The 15322-nt window shown below is 44.0% G+C and overlaps 1 pseudogene; it reads left to right on the forward strand.

The window, feature by feature from the left end:
• Positions 1-722: 722 nt before the first annotated feature.
• LOC111965313 (GPN-loop GTPase 2-like) lies at positions 723-8655 on the forward strand (annotated as a pseudogene).
• The last annotated feature ends 6667 nt before the right edge of the window (positions 8656-15322 follow it).

The following is a 15322-nucleotide window of genomic DNA, read 5'->3' on the forward strand; positions in this document are numbered from 1 at the left end:
TAGTCAGGTCACAATACACTTTTTTAAGTTGCAATTAATGATACACGTACACACAAAAAACATTGACCATTTAGGCTTGAACATTTTTTTCTTACATAGTATCTTATAGAAATACGTAGTTCTTTGTATGATGTCAAAGATATCGATAATTGTGCTTATTTTGGCCCTAACTATTCCTTTACTTAGTATACAGGGTGGGACTTTTGTTCTGAACGATTCCGGAAACCGTGACACGGAAGTAGTTACTTATTCTTACCCGTTTCACAGCAGTGTTGTCCAGGTTTTCCAATAACCAAATTTAACGGCGGCAGGTGGCGAAGTTGGTGCTGGTTAGTACATTTACAACACTTATTTGTTCTTATGTCTTTTGAGTAGCATTTTGCTAGCTATTTTAGCTTATTGTCTTGATACTTTTACTACGCTGCTAATTAGCAAGCTAGCTGCAATATGAATAGCTAGCTAGCGCATCATCACTTCGCATGACATTGCATTGAATGCTATTCTAACCAGTGTTGTAAAGTACTTTAGTAACAACTTTAAAGTACTACTTATAGTTTTGGCTGATATCGTTACTTTTTAGATTTGACACTTTACTTCTACATTCCTAAAGAAAAAAAAATACATGAAAAACAATGTGCTACCTGGTTGTTTACTAAAAGGAACTTGAAATTACTTTTGATACTTAAGTATTTTAGCAATTACATTTACTTTTGAAAAGTACATTTAAATCAAATACTTTAACGTTACTACTTGAGTAAAAGTCTTGTTACTTTAGTAATTTTCTATTAAGGTAGCTTTACTTTTATTGAAGTATGACAATTGTGTACTTCTACCACTGGTGCTAACTAGCAAAATTATAAAATGTTCATATTAATTTTAAAGATGTTAGTCCGTAAAATGTTTACACGTATCTGCGCTAACCTGGCTAGTTTCCCATGGTAGGTATAATTTGTGGAACGTTCCATCAGGAATCTGTTCAAAAACTTAAATAACGTAAATAACAAGGATGCCAACAAACGCATACAAAGTAGCATGATCAATTTACCTAGCTGCCGAATAGGCATCAACTCACCACGTAGCTTATTATTATTGTTTGTCCATAGGCTACCAGTGTGAGGACCAACATTTTTCGGAATAAACGTGGTGTGTGAAAAACTCAACGAAATTGCCAGCTCCCTACCTGGTATTTCATGCTGCCGCTATACAACTTTGTGTTTGTTGGCAACCTTGTTATTTACGAAGTTGTTGGAACATTCCACATATTATATCCACTCGGTCGGGGTCCCAAGGAGTGCAGGTTTTGGTTTATGCCTTAACACTACACAGCCGATACAAATCCTGATGATTGGTTGATATTTTTTTAAACGCCTGATGATTATTAGAATCAGTTGTGTAGTGTTATGGCAAAAACCAAAACGTGCACTCCTTGGGGTCCTGAGGACCGAGGTTGGGAAACCCTGCGCTAGGCCCATAATGGCTGATGAACGCTCAACTCCGTTCTCTTTAATCGAGGCGGATGTTGTTGTTGCTAGCAAAAGTTATCAAAACTCAACTCCGCCTCAATATAAGAGAACGGAATTGAGCAGCGTTCCTCAGCTAGCCCAATAATAGACTATTTAACGCACCGACAGCGTCATTGCGCAAAATAGTATGCAGCATCATCTGGATATGTATGCAACAAAAGTTCAACATTCAGCTTCTGCTACCATTTGTCAAGCCGTCTACGCAAACAGTTTGACGCATACATTCGATAAATCCAATTTACACCGAACGCACTGCGACTGCCTCTGCAACGCAATGCTGCAAGGCAAACGCAGTGTTTAATTGGGAATTAATGTAATTCTGGTGTACCAAAATGCAATGGCGTTGTCGGTGTTTTCGCAGCGTAACCCTATAAAGGTGCGTAGTAATTTAACCTTACATTTTTTGAACATGGACCCTGCAAATGAAGGGCTCCCATACCCCTGTGCCATGGATATTTCAGAGCTGGTCACCCTAGATGGAGGGTTTGAAGCTGGGGCCCAATGGTGGACTCCTGTACTGCATGGAGTACCTGGAGGCCAATCTGGACTGTCTGGAATCCAAGTTAGAGGAACATAGTGACTGTTACTTCATGTTTGACTGTCCTGGTCAGGTGGAGCTGTACACCCACCAGAACTCAGTGAAAAAAATATTTTCTCAGCTGGCCAAGTGGAACTTCAGGGTGAGATGCTTCAGGATTCTAAAATGTTTGTGCCCTTTGGTGCTGGAATGTTGTGATTCCTAGTATGAATGTATGAATGATTCCCCCAAATAAACACTGTGTAGTATGTCAATCCACGCAAGACACATTCAGTATAATTTAGCCTAATTTAAGAAATGTATTGTTTGCTGTATTGATGGTGAATTTGGGGCTTTGACAAGTAGGCCTAGCTATTTGTATTGATGTTTTATGGGCTTGTGCTTTATTAGTGTTGAGTCATAGGGCCTATAGGTTGTGCTCATATCACTGAGTTAGTTCTAATAACCTGAGCAGCGGTGCACCAGTCAATGGCCTGTGACGTTAACGGGCAAAATCGGTGAGGGAGGAGCGCCCTTCTCAAATCGAACAGCATGGTTCATTGTTCAGAAATGCATCTCTTTCCATAAAATATATGTTTTAATTTTCAAACTAGTTTTCATTGGGAAGGCAGATAAAGCGTTTTTATTAAAAGCAATCACTTTTGCTTTTAATAAAAGTAGAAGCCAACCCGGCTCACCTCCAAGGGGGCAACCCGTTTCAAAAACAAATGTCATCATATTTCACCCGGTGCAAACCCGCCCCACCGGGATACCCTGGGCCAGATAATTGAATCCCTGCACTGTCTCACTAACACTCCCTCTTTAAACACTCTCAGCTGACTGCAGTGCACCTTGTGGACTCTCATTACTGCGCTGACCCAGCTAAGTTCATCTCGGTGTTGTGCACCTCCCTGTCCACCATGCTGCACGTGGAGCTACCCCACGCCAACATCCTCTCCAAGATGGACCTCATCGAGCAGTACGGCAAACTGGGTGAGATGCTAACCATGTGTATGTGACCAATAACATTTGATTTGATAAGACGTCCTGAGTGATGATGAATATGGGCTTTGTATGGCTATATTCCCTCAGTTTCCCTCAAGTGTTTGATTTGACAGTTTGTCTTTAGCTGGGGGATTTGTTTCATTTTTGCACTTTGTCTCTGGGATAGCCTTCAACCTGGACTTCTACACAGATGTTATGGACCTGACATAACTGCTGGATCACTTGGCTGCTGACCCTTTAAGAAGTTCCTCAAACTAAATGAGAAACTCGCAGGGGTCATACAAGACTACGGCCTTGTCTCTTTTGTGCCTCTCAATGTGCAGGTGAGACTGCTGCTACCTTTTAGAAGTTCACTGGTTCTTGGGCATCTGCTGGTTCTGGGTCATATTTATTATGGGACATAAAGTTCAGTACCTCTCTGTTTCAGATATTTTTATTCCACTTCTTGCCTACTAGTGAACACAACCTTGATAACACTTTGTCTAAACTCAATAAATACTGGTCCATTTTAGAAGGTGAGGTAAGGGTAAAACACTGTAGTCTCAACCTGGAGGATGAAGCTTGCGTTTACATTTTTTGCCACTTAACCACTGACATCCTGCACTTTGCTCTATCTCCAGGACAGGGAGAGTATGACGCAGGTCCTGCGGACAGTGGACAAAGCCAACGGCTACAGCTTCGGAGACCTGGAGGAGAGGAACCTGGCATGCAATGATGTCAGCCGCTGTGGGAGCAGACTTTCAGTTCACCTTGTATCCTTTACTCACAGCTGCTATATTGATTTATGTATTTGTTATTAACCAGTCTATTTCACATGCTCAACCTATGAAACAAAGCAATTTTAAATGTAAAAGGTTTTAAAGGTCCAGTTCAGTCCAAAACAAAATGTTCCTATGTGTTATTTATATTATATATATATATATATACATACATACATACATACAGTACCAGTCAAAAGTTTGGACACCTACTCATTCAAGGGTTTTCCTTTATTTTTACTATTTTCTGCATTGTAGAATATTAGTGAAGACTTAAACGATGAAATTACACACATGGAATCATGTAGTAACCAAAAAAGTGTTAAACAAATCAAAATATATTTTAGATTTGAGATTCGTCAAAGTAGCCACCCTTTGCCTTGATGACAGCTTTGCACACTCTTGGCATTCCCTCAACCAGCTTCACCTGGAATTTTTCCCCAACGGTTTTGAAGGAGTTCCACATATGCTGAGCACTATACTCTCCAAATCAAATGTTATTTGTCACATGCGCCGAATACAACAGGTGTTGTGAAATGCTTACTTACAAGCCCTTAACCAACAATGCAGTTTTAAGAAAAGAAAAGTGTTAAGTAAACAATAGATAAGTAAAAGTAACAAATAATTAGAGGGCAGGAGTAAAATAACAATAGCAAGGCTATATACAGGGGGTACCGGTACAGAGTCAATGTGCGGGGGCACCGGTTAGTCGAGGTAATATGTACATGTAGGTGGAGTTAAAATGAGGATGTAAGGATGATAAACATAGAGTAAGAGCAGTGTAAAAGAGGGGGGTGGGGGGGGAATGCAAATAGTCTGGGTAGCCATTTGATTAGCTGTTCAGGGGTCTTGTGGCTTAGGAGTAGACCCTGTCTTTTGGACCTAGACTTGGTGCTCCGGTACCGCTTGCCGTGCATTAGCAGAGAGAACAGCCTATGACTAGGGTGGCTGGAGTCTTTGACAATTTTTAGGGCCTTCCTCTGACACTGCCTGCTATAGAGGTCCTGGATGGCAGGATGCTTGGCCCCAGTGATGTACTGGGCTGTATGCACTACCCTCTGTAGTGCCTTGCGGTCAGAGGCCGAGCAGTTGCCATACCAGGCAGTGATGCTCTCACTGGTGCAGTTGTATAGCTTTTTGAGGATCTGAGGACCCATGCCAAGTCTTTTCAGTCTCCTGAGGGGGAATAGGCTTTGTCGTGCCCTCTTTATGACTGTCTTGGTGTGTTTGGACCATAATAGTTTTTTGGTGATGTGGACACCAAGGAACTTGAAGCTCTCAACCTGCTCCACTACAGCCCTGTCGCTGAGAATCGGGGCGTGCTCGGTCCTCCTTTTCCTGTAGTCCAAAATCATCTCCTTTTGTCCTGATCACATTGAGGGAGAGGTTGTTGTCCTGGCACCACACGGCCAGGTCTCAGCCTATAGGGAAGAGGTCAGTCTCATCGTTGTCGTTGATCAGGCCTCCCACTGTTGTGTCATCAGCAAACTTAATGATGATGTTGGAGTTGTGCTTGGCCATGCAGTCATGAGCGAACAGGGAGTACAGTAGGGGGCTGAGCACGCACCACTGAGGGGCACACATGTTGAGGATCAGCGGGGCGGATGTGTTGTTACCTACCCTTACCATCTTGGTGCGGCCCGTCGGGAAGTACAGGATTCAATTGCAGAGGGAGGTGTTTAGTCCCAGGGTCCTTAGCTTGGTGATGAGCTTTGGTGTTGAACGCTGAGCTGTAGTCAATGAAGAGCATTCTCACATAGGTGTTCCTTTTGTCCAGGTGGGAAAGGGCAGTGTGGAGTGCATTAGAGATTGCATCATCTGTGGATCTGTTGGGGCGGTATGCAAATTGGAGTGGGTCTAGGGTTTCTGGGGATAATGGTTTTGAAGTGAGCCATGACCAGCCTTTCAAAGCACTTCATGGCTACAGATGTGAGTGCTACGGGTCAGTAGTCATTTAGGCAGGTTACCTTAGTCCCTGTGCCCAAGAACACTAAGGTGGTCTTCTTGAAACATGTTGGTATTACAGACTCAATCAGGCACAGGTTGAAAATGTTTGTGAAGACACTTGCCAGTTGGTCAGCGCATGCACGGATTACCGTTCTGGTAATCCATCTGGCCCAGCGGCCTTGTGAATGTTGACCTGTTTAAAGGTCTTACTCACATTGGCTGCGAAGTGCGTGGTCACACAGTTGTCCGGAACAGCTGATTCTGTCTTACGTTTCAGTGTTACTTGCCTCGAAGCGAGCATAGAAGTAATTTAGCTCGTCTGGTATGGTCGTGTCACTGGGCAGCTCGCGGCTGTGCTTCCCTTTGTAGTCTGTAATAGTTTGCAAGCCCTGTACGATTCAATCTTAGTCCTGTATTGATGCTTTGCCTGTTTGATGGTTCGTCGGAGGGCATAGCGGGATTTCTTATAAGCTTCCGGGTTAGTCTCCCGCTCCTTGAAAGCGGCAGCTCTACTCATTAGCTCAGTGTGGATGTTGCCTGTAATCCATGGCTTCTGGTTGGGGTATGTACGTACAGTCACTGTGGGGACAATGTCATCGATGCACTTATTGATGAAGCCAGTGACTGATGTGGTGTACTCCTCAATGCCATCGGAAGAATCCCAGAACATATTCCAGTCTTCTAGCAAAACAGTCCTGTAGGTAATTATCTGCTTCATCTGACCACTTTTTTATTGACCGAGTCACTGGTGCATCCTGCTTTATTTTTTGCTTGTAAGCAGGAATCAGGAGGATATAATTATGGTCAGATTTGCCAAATGGCGTGCGAGGGAGAGCTTTGTATGCGTCTCTGTGTGGAGTAAAGGTTGTCTAGTGCCCCCCCCCCCCCCTCTCTCTCTGGTTGCACATTAACATGCTGGTAGAAATTAGGTAAAACGGATTTAAGTGTCCCTGCATTAAAGTCCCAGGCCAGTAGGAGCTCCGCCTCTGGATGAGCATTTTCCTGTTTGCTGAAGGCCATATACAGCTCATTGAGTGCGGTCTTAGTGCCAGCATCGGTTTGTGGTGGCAGCATCGGTTTGTGGTGGTATATAGACAGCTACGAAAAATATAGATGTAAACTCTCTTGGTAAATAGTGTGGTCTACGGCTTATCATGTGATACTCTACTTCAGGTGAGCAAAACCTCCAGATTTCCTTAAATTTCGTGCACCAGCTGTTGTTTACAAATGTACATAGACCGCCACCCCTTGTCTAACCAGAGGCGGCTGTTCTATCCTGCTGAAAAAGCGTAAAGTCCACCAGCTGTATGTTATTTATATCGTCGTTCAAACCGAGTTTTTAATGTCCCATTGGTAGGATATACGTTCTCGTAGTTCGTCTATTTTATTATCCAGTTATTGTATGTTGGCTAATAGGACCGATGGTAGAGGCAGATTACCCAATTGCCGTCTGATCCTTCCAAGGCACCCAGACCTACGTCCCTGATATCTCTGTCTCTTTCTCCTGCGAATGACGGGGATAAGGGCCTTGTCGGGTGTCTGGAGTAAATCCGTTGCGTCCGACTTGTTAAATAGACAATCTTCAAGTACGGGGTGGGTAATTGCTGTCCTGATATCTAGAAGCTCTTTTCTGGTGGCAGAAACATGATGTACAAAATAAGTTACAAATAACGTGAAAAAACACACAATAGCACAATTGGTTAGGGAACCGTAAAAAGGTAGCCATCTCCTCTGGCACCATTATCATTAATCCAAACACCGGCTTCTCGGGCATTATCACAGAAATAGACCAATAAGAGAGTTTCAAACCTCTCTGCCAATAACAGCTAGTTTTCCGTTTTCCCCTCCCCACTTAGACCACTCCCAGACAGTCCTCGCAAAATTCTTGCTTGAGAAATTGATCTTTGCTGAGAATCAATTTTTGTTTTTATTTAAAAATTGTAAAAAGAAACGATCTCAGTAAGGTACTTAATAGTTACCCAGAAAGGATTTGATATTGTGATACTAACTGTTGCATTTGGACCTTTTTTTTAAGCAGTCTCAGCAAGTGATGACAATTATTTGAGTTTGAATAGTGTGTTCTGTTCTTAACAGATCTGTCTGTAGAGTGCTGCTTACCATAGATGACTGGTCTACACGCCTAAGGATTTCACTGTTGGTCTACACTTGTTGTTAACGGTGCATGTGACAAATATAATTTTGATTCGATTTTCTTAAATTTTACCCCTAGATCTCTAGGAGTGCAAGAGAGGTATGTTGGAGATGGTGAAAAGACTGTGGAGGAGGTGGTGATGGATCTGTAAATCACCAGACACCAATCAATGGATGCTGCTGACCTCCATGTTGCTTGCACTGTGCCAGCAAAGGACTGACAGTACATTTGTCCAGTGGAAGTGGTGTGTCAAACGCAGCAAATGCTATTCTTCTTTCGCTCGTTTACTGAACACGTAAATGTTCACTCTTTTAGCTTGATATGGCTGGTTCTGGTTATATAGAGGAGAGAAATGGTTAGAAGCATCAGACTGCAAAGAGAATCRAAGCCAACTGCTTCTTACCCCACAATCCAAGAATTGGATCAATCTGTGTTAAGATTTTGAATTGATATATCCTTGGCTTTTTGGCTGGGTTATAATTCCAGTGTTAGTACAGACTACAGTGTGTTGTTTAGTTGGATGCAAATGCTCATCTCTTATTCTGCCAGTGAAAAAGATGGACAAATCCAGGAGCTCTGGACTACAGAAAATTATTTACATTTTGTAATGAGAAATACCCTGGTGTGTGAGGGCAGTTTGGTCAGCCCTTCAGTCTGTACATTGGGTATGAATCCCTTTGCAGATCAGAAAAATCAACTGTTACGTGTTTTTTAAATTAATAAAGTTGGTCTTACATGCATGTACAACAGACATTTACAGATGTGCCCTCTTGTGTGTTTGTGTGGACCTATAGCTCTGTGTAATAGGTGCAGACCAGGAGAGGGTGAGGTGGACTATCTCAAACTGAGCATCATCTCCCTATCTACCCCAGACCTGTGACACATTTAGATAAGGAAGAGGCAGAGGGAGAATTCAGATTGGAGCTTGAGTCAGATCAGCAGCATCGGTACTGGTCCCTGGATGCAGCTGTTCCCTTCATTTCTCTCCAGAATCTATTCAGGAACCTTTTGTTCTCCAAAGGTGGCAGCTGATAGCCAACAGAAAGAAGCTCACAGGCGGATTAAAACAATAGACGTGTGCAACGTAGTAGGCAAGATTCTTAACCAGTCCTGATTTGGATGCTCGCTTTAAGGATGTAAAATGATAGAGGTTTCAAATATACACTTATAACCACCTTGGTAATTCACCTAGCTCATAGAGTAGAGCTGTTTTCAAAACATGGAATGGAGTTCTATCTCCAAAGTATGTCACACTGTCCTGATTTGTTGTCTGCTAACCTTTCAAAGATGTAGCTTAAATGGAATGAATGCTGCTGAACATCTAGAAAGGTAGAAGTAATCTTGACTTTCATATGCTCAGAAAACAGTTCATACCAGCAGTGTCCAGAGGCTTGTTGGCAAACCAATAAATAGATGAATGTTGATATGTTTTATCCATGGATAATTTCTTTCTTGTAAACCTTTATTCCATGTAAAAACAATACACTGTCAGGATATTGGCAGTCAAAACTAACCCTACTTAGAGTCATCAATAAGTGCATCGATGACGTTGTCACCACAGTGACCGTACGTACATACCCCATCCAGAAGCCATGGATTACAGGCAACATCCGCACTGAGCTAAAGGGTAGAGCTGCCACTTTCAAGGAGTGGGACTCTAACCCGGACGCTTATAAGAAATCCCGCTATGCCCTCCGACGAACCATCAATACAGGCAAAGCATCAATACAGGACTAACATTGAATCGTACTACACCGGCTCTGACGCTTGTTGAATGTGGCAGGGCTTGCAAACTTTTACGGACTACAAAGGGAAGCACAGTCGTGAGCTTCCCAGTGACAAAAGCCTACCAGACGAGCTAAATAACTTCTATGCGTGCTTCGAGGCAAGCAACACTGAAGCATGTATGAGAGCATCAGCTGTTCTGGACGACTGTATGATCACACTCTCCGTAGCTGATGTAAGACCTTTCAACAGGTCAACATTCACAAGGCCGCAGGGCCAGATAGATTACCAGGACGTGTACTCTGAGCATGCGCTGACCAACTGGCAAGTGTCTTAACTGACATTTTCAACTTGTCCCTGACCTAGTCTGTAATACCAACATGTTTAAAGCAGACCACCATGGTCCCTGTGCCCAAGAACACTAAGGTAACCTGCCTAAATGATTACCGACCCGTAGCACTCCTGTCTGTAGCAATGAAGTGCTTTGAAAGGCTGGCCATGGCTCACATCAACACCATTATCCCAGAAACCCTAGACCCACTCCAATTTGCATACTACCCCAATCTCAATTGCACTCCACACTGCCCTTTCCCACCTGGACAAAAGGAACACCTATGTGAGAATGCTATTCATTGACTACAGTTCAGCGTTCAACACCATAGTGCCCTCAAAGCTCATCACTAAGGACGGACCCTGGGACTAAACACCTCCCTCTGCAACTTTCTCTCTGCTACCGCACGGCAAGTGGTACTGGAGCACCAAGTCTAGGTCCAAAAGGCACCGGCTTCTACCCCCAAGCCATAAGACTCCCGAACAGGTAATCAAATGGCTTCCCGAAATTTGATTTGATTAAAACACATGGCTGGTGAAGGAGACTGGGCCAAGCATAACTCTGGTCTAATGTGACAATATACCTTTATTTACAGTTATGTGTACTGAACAAAAATATAAAGGCAGCATGCAACAATTTCAAAGATATTACTGAGTTACAGTTCATATAAGGAAATCAGTCAATTGAAATAAATAAATGAGGCCCTAATCTATGGATTTCACATGACTGGGGAGGGCCGCAGCCATGGGTGGGCCTGCCCACACACTTGGGAGCTAGGCCCACCCATTGGGAAGCCAGGCCCAGCCAATCTGAATTCGTTTTTTTCCCACAAAGGGGCTTTATTATGGACATAAATACTCCTCAGTTGCATCAGCTGTCCAGGTGGCTGGTCTCAAACGATCCCTGTAGGTGAAGAAGCCGGATGTGGAGGTCCTGGGTTGTCGTGGTTACACGTGGTCTGTGCTTGTGAGGCCGGTTGGACGTACTGCCAAATTCTCTAAAACAACGTTGGAGGCGGCTTATTACATTTACATTTAAGTCATTTAGCCAACGCTCTTATCCAGAGCGACTTACAAATTGATATGGTAGAGAACTGAACATTCAATTCTCTGGCAAACGCTCTGGTGGATATTCCTGTAGTCAGCATGCCAATTGCACGCTCCTTAAACACTTGAGACATCTGTGGCATTGTGTTGTGACAAGTGCACATTTTAGAGTGACAATTTATTGTTCCCAGCACAAAGTGCACCCATGTAATGAGCATGCTGTTTAATCAGCTTCTTGATAGGCCACACCTGTTGAGGTGGTGGATTATCTTGGCAAAGGAGAAATATTATTTTACAGGGATGTAAACAAATTTGTGCGCAACATCTGAGATAAATAAGCTTTTTTGTGCGTATGGAAAGATTCTGGGATCTTTTATTTCAGCTCATGAAACCAACATGATTTTGATTTTTGTTAAGTATAAATAGGAGATCTTGGGTACTGTAATTGTTTTAAGTTTCTTTCTGACCAGGAGATGGCACCAGTGTATCCAAATCCCCTTCCCTAGATCCCTAGAAAATTATACTCCAGCTTTTACAGGTGGCCAAAGCAAAAAAAAACTGAGGAGGGGAGAGGAAGCCACAGTAAATCTGTGTTTCTGCACAACTGGCCCTGTGTCTGTTTTCTGGGATGGGAAGGCCCTGCATGTCTTCCAAAGGGACAACAACTCCTGCCTCTTCCCTTATGTATTAACAGTATAGTGGCTTTGAGAGAACGGGGACAATTCTTTCCATCTCTCTGAGACCTTTTGTCCTTAGTGAAAGGTCAAAATCCTTCCAGGTTTTTCTGCTATTATTCCCTGGTATTAAAAATGTCCGTTTAAGATTGATATTTAGTATGGACCTCTATATAGATGCCTCTTCTCATATCAGTTGGGGATGTAGGCGCAGACACAGATGGTGCTAACATTGGAAAAATAATGGCAGACTGTAGTACCTTGAAAGGTCATATCCCGACTGCCGTTATAATCAAATCAAATGTTATTTGTCACATGCGCCGAATACAATAGTGAAATGCTTACTTATAAGCCCTTAACCAACAATGCAGTTTTAAGAAAAATAACAAAAAATATAAGAAATAAAAGTAACAAATAATTAAAGTGCAGCAGTAAAATAACAATAGCGAGGCTATATAGAGGGGGTACCGGTTAGTCGAGGTAATATGTACATGTAGGTAGAGTTATTAAAGTGACTATGCATAGATAATAACAGAGTAGCAGCAGCGTACGGGAGGGGGAGGGGAGGGGGGCAGTGCAAATAGGCTGTGTAGCCATTTGGTTAGATGTTTAGGAGCCTTATGGCTTGGGGGTAGAAGCTGTTAAGAAGCCTCTTGGACCTAGACTTTGCGCTCTGGTACCGCCTGCCTTGCGGTAGCAGAGAGAACAGTCTATGACTAGGGTGGCTGGAGTCTTTGACAATTTTTAGGGCCTTCCTCTGACACCGCCTGCTATAGAAGTCCTGGATGGCAGGAAGCTTGGCCCCAGTGATGTACTGGGCCGTACGCACTACTCTCTGTAGTGCCTTTGTAACCGATGTGAAATGGCTAGCTAGTTAGCGGTGGTGCGCGCTAATAGCGTTTCAATCGGTGACGTCCCTCGCTTTGAGACCTTGAAGTAGTGGTTCCCCTTGCTCTGCAAGGGCCGCGGCTTTTGTGGAGCGATGGGTAACGATGCTTCGTGGGTGACTGTTGTTGATGTGTGCAGAGGGTCCCTGGTTCGCGCCCGGGTCGGGGCGAGGGGACGGACTAAAGTTAAACTGTTACACCTTGCGGACGGAGGCCGAGCAGTTGCCATACCATGCAGTGATGCAACCTGTCAGGATGCTCTCAATGGTGCAGCTGTAGAACCTTTTGAGGATCTGAGGACCCTTGACAAATCATTTCAGTCTCCTGAGGGGGAATAGGTTTTGTCGTGCCCTCTTTATGACTGTCTTGGTGTGCTTGGATCATGTTAGTTTGTTGATGTGGACACCAAGGAACTTGAAGCTCTCAATCTGCTCCACTACAGCCCCGTCGATGAGAATGGGGGCGTGCTCCTTTTCCTGTAGTCCATAATCATCTCCTTTGTCTTGATCACGTTGAGGGAAAGGTTGTTGTCCTGGCACCACACGGTCAGGTTTCTGACCTCTTCCCTATAGGCTGTATCGTCGTTGTCGGTGATCAGGCCTACCACTGTTGTGTCATCAGCAAACTTAATGATGATGTTGGAGTTGTGCTTGGCCGTGCACTCATGAGTGAACAGGGACTACAGGAGGGGACTGAGCACGCACCCCTGAGGGGGCCCACATGTTGAGGATCAGTGTGGCGGATGTGTTGTTACCTACCCTTACCACCTGGGGGCGGCCCATCAGGAAGTCCAGGATCCAGTTGCAGAGGGAGGTGTTCAGTCCCAGGGTCCTTAACTTGGTGATGAATTTTGAGGGCACTATGTTGTTGAATGCTGAGCTGTTGTCAATTAATAGCATTCTCACATAGGTGTTCCTTTTGTCCAGGTTGGAAAGGGCAGTGTGGCGTGCAATAGAGATTGCATCATCTGTGGATCTGTATGCAAATTGGAGTGGGTCTAGGGTTTCTGAGATAATGGTGTTGGTGTGAGCCATGACCAGCCTTTCAAAGCACTTCATGGCTACAGATGTGAGTGCTACGGGTCGGTAGTCATTTAGGCAGGTTACCTTAGTGTTCTTGGGCACAGGGACTATGGTGGTCTGCTTGAAACATGTAGGTATTACAAGCTCAGAAAGGGAGAGGTTAAAAATGTCAGTGAAGACACTTGCCAGTTGGTCCGCACATGCACAGAGTACACATCCTGGTAATCTGTCTGGCCCTGCGGCCTTGTGAATGTTGACCTATTTGAAAGGTCTTACTCACAATGGCTGCGGAGAGTGTGATGACCGAAAATAACTTCTGGACATCAGAACAGCGATTACTCACTGCGGACTGCAAGAAACTTTTTTTCCTTTAATGAGTCCGACGAGTAGGATATACTGCTTTCACTGGAATAGACCCAGATCCCAATAATTTGCTTGAATAAAAGGGTCCGCGGAGGGTCCGCTTCCTTCTGAGAATCCGTAGGCGAGCGAGTAAACTCCCACTGCCATCTGTTCTTCTTGCTAACATGAATTCATTGGAAAATAAAATCTATGACCTACAATTTAAGATTATCCTACCAACGGGACATTAAAAACTGTCATATCTTATGTTTCACCGAGACGTGGCTGAACGATGATACGGATAATATAGACCTGTCGGGATTTTCCATTCACCGCAGAACAGAGAAGCTTCGTCTGGTAAGACAAGGGGTGGGGGAGGTGTTTACTTGTCAACAACAGCTGTTGTGTGATGTCTAATATTAAAGAAGTCTCAAGGTATTGCTCGCCTGAGGTAGAGTACCTTATGATATGCTGTAGACCACACTATCTACCAAGACAGTTCTCATCTATGTTATTCGTAGCTGTCTATTTACCACCACAGAATGAAGCTGGCACTAAGACCGCACTGAACCAACTCTATAAGGCCATAAGCAATGAAGAAAATGCACACCCAGAAGCGGCACTCCTAGTGGCCGGGGACTTTAATGCAGGCAAACTTAAATCAGTTTTACCAAATTTTTACCAGCATGTCACATGTGCAACCAGAGGAGAAAAAATCCTAGACCACCTTTATTCCACACGCAAAGATGCATACAAAGCTCTCCCCCGCCCTCCATTTGTCAAATCTGACCATAATTATATCCTCCTGATTCCTGCTTACAAACAAAAACTAAAGCAGGAAGAACCAGTGACTAGCTCAATACAGAAGTAGTCAGATAACGTGGATGCTTACACTACAGGACTGTTTTGCTAGCACAGACTGGAATATGTTTCCCGGGATTCATCCAATGGCATTGAAGAGTACACCACCTCAGTCATCAGCTTCATCAATAAGTACATCGACGACGTCGTCCCCACAGTGACTGTACGTACATATCCCAACCAGAAGCCATGGATTACAGGCAACATCCGCATTGAGCTAAAGGCTAGAGCTGCCGCTTTCAAGGAGCGGGAGACTAATCCGGACGCTTATAAGAAATCCAGCTATACCCTCAGACAAACCATCAAACAAGCTAAGCATCAATACAGGATTAAGATTGAATCCTACTACACCGGCTCTGACGCTCATCGGATGTGGCAGGGCTTGAAAACTATTACGGACTACAAAGGGAAACCCAGACGCGAGCTACCCAGTGACAGCGAGCCTACCAGACGAGCTAAATGCCTTTTATGCTCGCTTCAAGGCAAGCAACACTGAAGCATGCATGAGAGCACCAGCTGTTCTGGATGACTG

This window comes from Salvelinus sp. IW2-2015, linkage group LG6.1, assembly GCF_002910315.2.
Source record: "Salvelinus sp. IW2-2015 linkage group LG6.1, ASM291031v2, whole genome shotgun sequence".
Classification (NCBI taxonomy): Eukaryota; Metazoa; Chordata; class Actinopteri; order Salmoniformes; family Salmonidae; genus Salvelinus; species Salvelinus sp. IW2-2015.